Below are 9,029 nucleotides of genomic sequence, written 5' to 3'. Positions count from 1 at the left end.
TTGATATCATCTTGAGTCATTCTAGTTCTTTGCATTTTGATTTCGGTTCTATCTCCAGGTTTAAGGATTACATCTTGAAGGTAAGTCACCTGCATTTTTATTTCCACGACTTACTGGTAGGTACAAATGTGACGGCCGTGGACGTGGCGTCTGCTCCCGCAACCAAATCTTCCTTTACTTAGTTAGGTATGGTTAGGGTTATGGAGGACTGGCTTACCGAAGGGCCGGAAGCGACCTCCAAAATGGTTGGCAGAGCGCAGGGCATCTACATTTCATCGTGCCAAGAGAAAGTCCAGCTACTTATGGTAACAACGCTCGTTTTCAAGAGTGGCAAGTACAACGGCAGCATGCTTTCAATAGTGGGGAAGAACGCGGTTTTCGATGAAGTGAGAGAAATGCTCATCATAAGGAGGGACCGGATTGTTTCGATTGGGTCAAGGCTACGCACTCGCACGCACTCATTCCTTCGATCTAAAGTCCGGCAAAGCAGTCGTTGAATACAACGTCACAGTGCTCCATTACTCCTCCCCGCCTAGGATATACTTATATCATTATACCCAGTGGGCATTGGCTATTTATATAATTAAAGTGAGAGAAATGGCCATAGTTGGAGGGAGCGGATTGTCTCGATTGGGTCAAGGCTACGCACTCGCACGCACTCATTCCTTCGATCTAAAGTCCTGCAATGCAGTCGTTGAATACAACGTCACAGTGCTCCAGTACTCTTCCCCGCCTAGGATCTACTTTTATCTTTATACCCAGTGGGCATTTATATAATTAAGAACGGCCGTAGAGGGTTGAGGGTTTCTTTTTATTATTTTCCATACTAGAATAAAACATTCAAAACCCTTGAGGAGTGCTCATGGAATGTAAAGATTGACTTGATTGTTTTATGGCTGTCCTTTAAAAATCCGAGATATCCTTCATTTCGGGATCACCCCTGAGCTCTTCTCGGTGCGGTTGGGATTCCAGAAATTGTAACGCAGAAAATGTTTTTTGTCAGAGCACCTTCATTCTCATATAGGAGAAACTGGTGATATTAGATGGCATTTCATCATTTTATACTATTAGTCATAAAATAAATTATATAAACTTTATTTTGATATCGTTGTTTTCGGTGTAGATTATGGTTATAAAGTGCCCTATTAAAGTATTTATTGTGATATGGCCGGTAGAAGATATAACTAACTAACGTTAATTTATTCAAAGGTGCTTATTTGATTTACATTAAAATAATATTTGTTATTATTCTTTATTTATAATATTTATAATTATTATTATACATAATAGAATAGACAATTGAGATATATAATCCTTTTACATGTAAACATAAAAAAATGTAACTGTAATTTTTTATATATAAATAAATTTAATCTTAATCACGATTGATAATACGTTAATATATTTATATTTAAAATTCAAAACTAAGATCATAAGATAAGAATTAACGATGATAATAGGAAATTCAATAAATCTTATCATATTCTTAATCTTGAGGGTGATGGCTAAGAGGAACAAGAAGAAAATTTATTTTCAAGGAGATAAGCTTTATGTGTATAATATAAAAGTTTAAGGTAAATGAAAAATAAAAAAATGTATATATAAGTATTATTATTATTAATATGACGAAGTTAAAATTTTATAGAGAAATATTTTTATTATATCTATATCTATTTATCTATTTATATATATTTATATATTGGGATTCTACTAGTTTTATTATTATTTAAATTTTAGGATAATGAAAATCCTTTTATATAAGTATTTAGATAAATTGGTAAAAATAAGTAACTTGTTTTTTAATGTTGAAATGTGCTAGATAGCTTATTAGTGTTTCTAAATATAATGTTGGGAAATTTTGAGATTGAAAGTTTTATATTTAAAATTATAAAGTGAATTTTATTTGATAAGGTGACATATTATATTTTGCCGTGAAATTTAATTTTGATACATTATAATAATATATAGAAAAGATAGATCAACCACTTCAAAATAAGGCTCTTCGAGGGGGAAACCTTCTTTACATTATACAAATGAACAATTCTTGGATGATACAAATGACAAGGTCTCATTTTTATATATAGGAGTCTAATGGGTCCTAATATAATTAGAGCCTACATAACAATTGTAGGGGCACAACAATAACAATAGTGGCCTTTTATGAGGCACAATAATAACAACACAGGGACTACATGGGCACAACAATACAATAAGGCGGTTGCACTAATGACAATAAGGGGGTACACTAGCAATATAGGTACCTGACATGCCCCTCTCCTCCAAAAAAGTGTTGTCCTCAACGCTTGAGTAGTTCTGGATGATTTTGTATAAAATTATCATCCTCCCAAGTGGAGTCTTCCGAGGGTAAGTTTTTCCAGTTGATGAGATACTCTAAAATTGATCAATTTTGTAGCTATCGGGTGCTTGATTCTGTGACTGCTTCATGTTCCAATATGATTTTTCCTTCCTCATCAAGTTCTAATAATATTGTTTGAACTGGGAGCTTGTCACCTATATCCTCCTTTAAGCATGAAACATGGAGAACTCGGTACACTCGGGAAGATGCAAGAAGCTCCTATTTGTATGCCATAGTGTCGATCTTTCGCAACACATTGTAAGGACCATAGTATTTCGGTGATAATTTATTATCTTTCTTAGCTTGCTTGAGGGACATTTTTTTGTACGGTTTTAGCCATAAAAATACCCAGTTTTCTATATCAAAATTTATTTTCTTGCGATATTGACTTGCCTATTGTTTCATTCAATTATGTGCCAAAGTGAGGTTATCCTTTAAGAGTTGGAGAACTTGTTTTTGATGCTCAATGTGATATTCCACTTCTTGATCCTTATAGTGATTATCCAGAGAGATTGATGATTTCACGATTTGAACCTATAGTGAACATATTATGCCCCATTGTTCTTCCTTTAGAAGCCTTGTCATACCATTAAAGATGATGATCTTTCCTAGTTTCCTTGTGATACCCCTTAATTCAAATTCCTTTCCTTCCCCAAAAAATTTCATGCAAAGTTCTTGAAAATTGAAATCTATTGTCCCCAAAGATTGTAACCATTAGACTTCTAGTACAACATCAACAACACCCATTGGAATGGAAAGAATTAGACTACTCAAGACATATTATCCCATGGATAGCTTGATATTATGGCACTTACCAGAGAAATTTGTGGCTCTTCTGTAACACCCTCGTCTCACATCTACCCAAGCAACCAACCAGCTAGGGTAAACATGTGACGAGAGGCCACTATGATAAGATTCAACCTCCTTGGTATCTCTAAGGAAATGGAGTCGACAGAAAATCACATACAGTCATCCAAAATCATCCAAATAACCTTCATGGTACAAGTCAGCCACTTAGACTACCTATCCCTCGGTCCTACTATTGTTTTAAAGACTTAGGGCAGGGTAATGCTCCCTATACACTGCCCAGGTGAGTTAGTATTAGGACTAATGCTCCCCAGACACTGCTCAGGTGCTTTATAATGCTTTCCAGACATTGCCCAAGTGAGTTAGTATCACGACTAATGCTCCCGAGACACTCCCCAGGTGCTTTATAACGGTTTCCTGACATTGCCCAAGTGAGTGAGTCTCAAACTAATGCTCTATTTTGCTAGCATTCCACGATTTGAGCCACCTTTGTTAACCTATAGCCCGGGACACTGCCCAGAATTGAATGATCACTTAGAATTAGTAAGAATGCAAGGAAACAAGGATGCAAAAGCAATAAGATGAACAATATCATAAGTAGACCCCTACTAGCCATGACAAGAATTTCGTGAAACATATCATCAACATGTAACCTACACGTGTAAATAACAGAATTAAGTGTAGGGATCTCATACTTATTTGAGAATCTCTATGAACCATCATTCCCTCATGCCATTTTCTACATTATCCTCCATTAACTCATAAACACATTATCCATTCATATACAAGTAGAAACATGATGAGAGCCATACATAGTTGTTTTCATGAAATGTGCTTATAACCAGCATAATAGGAACAAAAATACAATAAAGATATTAGCCATCAAATTCATAAATACATTAGTACTTTTACAGATGAAAAGCAAGGGAACGGATATCTCATTAATGAATGAAATGAACCAAATAGAGATGGGACTACCACGTTCCACCCGGCTGTAGAATGGTTGAGAAAAATCTCTCTTTAACCATTCATCCCCATTTCATATTCCAAGCATGAATGTGGGATCTCATAGAACACATCAATCAAAACTCATCCAGGGCTTCCAGAGGCCATCCACCTCAACCCATCAAATAGTGATTCCACCTCACGGTTGAACATCACCAAAACCATCACCAGATTGGTCTCCATCCAAGCCTTCAAGGGCTTCCAAAGCGTTTGTCCAACCAAGGTTTCCAGAACCCTTAACTCAACCCACAACTTATACATGGCTTCCATAGCGTTTTTCTAACCAAGGCTTCCACGACTAGTAACTCAACCCACCAAGGGCTTCCACATCATTTGTCCAACTAGGACTTCCAGGACTAGTAACTCAGCCCAAGTTGTTACTGGGATTCCAGAGTGTTTTTTCAACCAGGGTTTCCAGAACTAGTAACTCAACCCAAACTAAGGAAACATGAGAACTTACCAAAACAAAGCAATGCAAGTAAACCCACAATCACCATCGCTATCTAGGAAATGGAAAGGCTAGGTAATCCACTGTCAATCCTGGCCATCCCCCATGTCTATGACAAATCATAACCAAGAAACCACATGTATGTGCCATGCATGCCAAAACTAGTGAAGAAATCATACATGCAACTCGGTACCTACAAGAAAATTTGATGTAGCTGCTAATGACAATGCATTCGTGCACTTTCCTTCTCTTCCTTTGCCTTCTTTCTCCAAGAATCCAAGTGTGCCATACCCTCCAAGAGTGCTCTAAGAAAACTCTAAGTATCCAAGAGTATGAGAGAGAGAGAGAGAAGAATGATAGAGCTCCAAAACTTAACTGACCAAGTCTTCCCTTACAAAGCTTGCTCACAGATCCTCAAAAGCCTTTTTATTAATGAGGCCTCTATTTTCTTCATTTTCCATTATTTTCCTTCAATTTCCTCCTCACATATAACCTGTAACCTTTCACCTTCCTTTCTTCCTAATTTCCATTATTTTCATAAATAAAATGGCAATTAATGCTTCATGCCTTTTCATAGTCTTAGCCATTTCCTTTGCCAATTTCCTTATCCATAAACAACCAAATGGACACCCACTAGGATGTCCTGGCCACCGTTCATCTTGGAATACGTGTCCCATCATCTGTGGTAGTTATATATTTTACTTGGAATTTTCGCCAGGGATGCTATAGAACCCTCCCCCTTGGGGGAATACTGTCCTCGGTGTTCAATCACAGCTATACCCAACAAGACTACTGAGAAAAAAACATATTACCCATGGAGCTTTATAAAACAACTCATTGTAGTATTTACAATGAAAGTCTTGCTCAAAATAAAAACCTCATGAAAACATGATAACATACTACATAATGGAGCTTTATAACATAGCTCATTATGGTATTTATAATAACCACATATACATATACACATATGCACATTTTCTCAACCAGAAAATAAAATAATATGATGCCTTCATCCACAACAAGGGAATCTAGAGGCTCACACCTCCACCCTCAATGTAATACTAGGATCCATCTCCTTCTCAAGAATTCCAAAATCCACTAGAAAGTCAAATCTACATCCAATGTCCAGTGCGATAATCCTGTGCCAATTTTCCTCTCAGCGAATAGTTACCAGCTCATTGTTCCAGGGCGCACTCCCAATGTGCATTTGATTCCATATTGCAATGCTAATGGCAATAGCAAATCCATCCATGACCTTCCCTTCTCTGCTACAGAGTCCCTCAGGAATCCTGTCACCCCTGTCGTGCAGTCGCTCACCTTCCAAGTTCCATTAGAACCCCCATCTTGGGCAGTCCATCCCTTGGCAAGGCTTCCTTGCATCGGAAGATACAACAACCAAGGCATATCCCTGCCTTAAAACCATCATACCGTTCATAGCATTCTCATGGAAATCAATGGACACTATTGGGTACTAGTGTCCCACAATGGTCGTTCTCTTGAATGCTTTACAAACATGTTGCGGCATGCTCCAATTTCTTTTGTAGTTGTTGCCAATTCTTGCAGTTGATTCCAAACACCTAACCGAGCATTTCATGCATTCTTGTACCAAGCACATTACTTCCGTTGGATTTAAAATAAATTGAAATAAATTCACATCATACCTCATTGGTAGCTTGTTAATAAGGTACATTTTCAATCCTGTTCGCTTCCTCTCACAACAAGTCAAACTATCATATTCAACCAAATCATCATATATAAATATATCACATTAGGTTAGCTCAAACACAATCATCATAGAACAAAATGATAAATCAACCAAAATCATAGATCACATATAATCATCATATACCATAGTCATAAATCACATGCATAATAAAATTGAAATAAAATGTTGATACTTATCCTTTCATCAATCCTTAGCTTCTGCATTCGTCTTTATTCCATATGCACTCCAATCAGTTTCTACACCCGACAAACACCTAGCGCCTTCTCCTCAACCATGTTCATAGACACATAGTGTGCATACCACACATACAACCACACCGGACACACAACACCATGCAATACATGCACCTACACCTGACGTACAACTCATACACCTATAGCGAGTGTACAACACAGTGCATCCATCTATACCCAATGTGAAATATCACCCAATACATGTACCTACACAAAGAACAAAACAATGAGCACATACTACACACACCGCAATATCACGACTACATGATGCACATACATAATACCACATGTCCATAACACAACATGGATGACATGCACACAATACCACACTTACACAGGTACCATTAGTACAACATGTACACAAGCCACCGGTACACTACACCACATGCATAGTGTGTATACAACATCACATGTACATGGAACCACCTGCACAGCGTGTACACAACGCCGCATGTACGCTGCACCACTATACAATGCGTACACAATACCACATGTACATAGTACCACACACACGACATGTACACATCTCCACATGCACGACATGTACATAGAACCACATGCACACATCACCACTTGTACAATATATACACAACACCACACGCACACGACACCACTTGTATAATCATGCACACCACACCATATGTACCTAGTAACAATGTACCACATGTACACAACACCACTTTTACAGAGCACTCCATATCCAACACATACATACTATCATATGTACACAACGCTACATATCCAACATGCGCATAGTACCATATGCACACCACCTCATATCCATCATGCACACAATACAATGTGTACACAATATCACATATACAACATGTACATAGCACCATCTATACCCAGTCTTGCATATGCAACATTCATACAACAGTATCTCTACCATGTAGATAACACTGCATAAACAACATGTACACACACTATGTATACACTACATCCACTACATCATAGATACAACATATACAATATATGTACAACAGTAATGCCACACATCCGAAACCACGCTACCTCTACCAAGAAACCTTGTTTCCAGTGTCTTATCCATGCTTATCCTAGCATGCCATAGACCACATTTCTTTCACTTTGTTGATGTATCCTTCAACATTACATATCATAACATAAACATAGGCATAATACAAGTATATAATACCAAATAATATCCACCTGATATTGACCTCATATATTGTCATGACTACTCTTCCCAATTTATTCCTCGTAAGACCACAAACCTCGTCATGACATTCTCCTACATAAGCAATCATTCCTCTATGAGAATGATTCCTAATTACCCATCAGACAGTGACATAGATACATGGATACATACATACATATACATAAACATCAACATAGAATACTAATGATCTAGTCAGTCAATGACATACATAAATACATGTATAGATATAAATGTTAGCATTAATAATAATGATCCATGACAACCTTGTCAAACATGACATACATACACACCTACATGTGTAAACATCAACATAATCATGATCATAGCATAATTAATAATACCAAGGTCAAGGTTGAAAGAACTTCCTTTATTCATACACAACATTGAGAACAATAGTTCCCAACATAGCTAAGGGATATGACACCTCAGATCCATTTACTTTACCTTTTCGGGTTACCTTTCTCATGTCTGCACTACTTCTATCCATTTATCACAATGGACCCAACTAGTCCAACTGACTGTCATAGTCTTACCATTCGATGAACTTACTCATACATCATGCTTTATCTGTGTCTTACATTACCTGTTGATTACCATACAACTCTCCTCGAGCTACATTACTTTCCTCTTTCCCCACCAATTCTTCAGACTTAAAACAGAAAAGGAAAGTCACGAAATAAACCAGAAGAGGATCATGAAAACCAAAAGAAATATGACACTGCAACAAAGTGGCATAGTTATGCAATAGACACAATCAAAATTACAAATCAAGTGCAAGAATCATAAAATAACAAAAGAACAAGACTAACAATAGACACCATGAGTCAATCCCCATGGTTCCCAAGGAAACTCAACCAGAGTCGTCTTCAAGATTTCATGACAGTCTCTCTTGACATGCAACTCCTTGCATCATACTACCATAAACACATAACTGTCAATGTATAATCAAACATAACAATACACTAGTTACCTCATCTTGTTGTGCCAAGTATGTTTCTTGCAACTAAACACATCCATGCCATCTCTCAAGGGACTCCAATTCCATTGATAGATCCACCTGCAACTATAGACCAACTAATATACCTTTCAAGTGCATGTTAATGACTATAGCACATATCCACATAATGTTAAACAAGAATAAGGTTAAGAAGACTTCCTATATGAAAAGAACTCATTTGTTTGGAATTAGGGTTTCCAAACATAGGTGAAGGAATTCTTGTCCAACTCATTCCTTTTACCTTTTTAGTTTGCTACAACTGAGTCTTACTATATAC

The sequence above is a fragment of the Pinus tabuliformis genome, chromosome 3_1 (genome assembly GCF_031772625.1).
Source record: "Pinus tabuliformis cultivar Carrire ecotype Pingquan chromosome 3_1, CPIR1, whole genome shotgun sequence".
Taxonomy (NCBI): Eukaryota; Viridiplantae; Streptophyta; class Pinopsida; order Pinales; family Pinaceae; genus Pinus; species Pinus tabuliformis.
Note: the sequence above shows the minus strand (reverse complement) of the source record.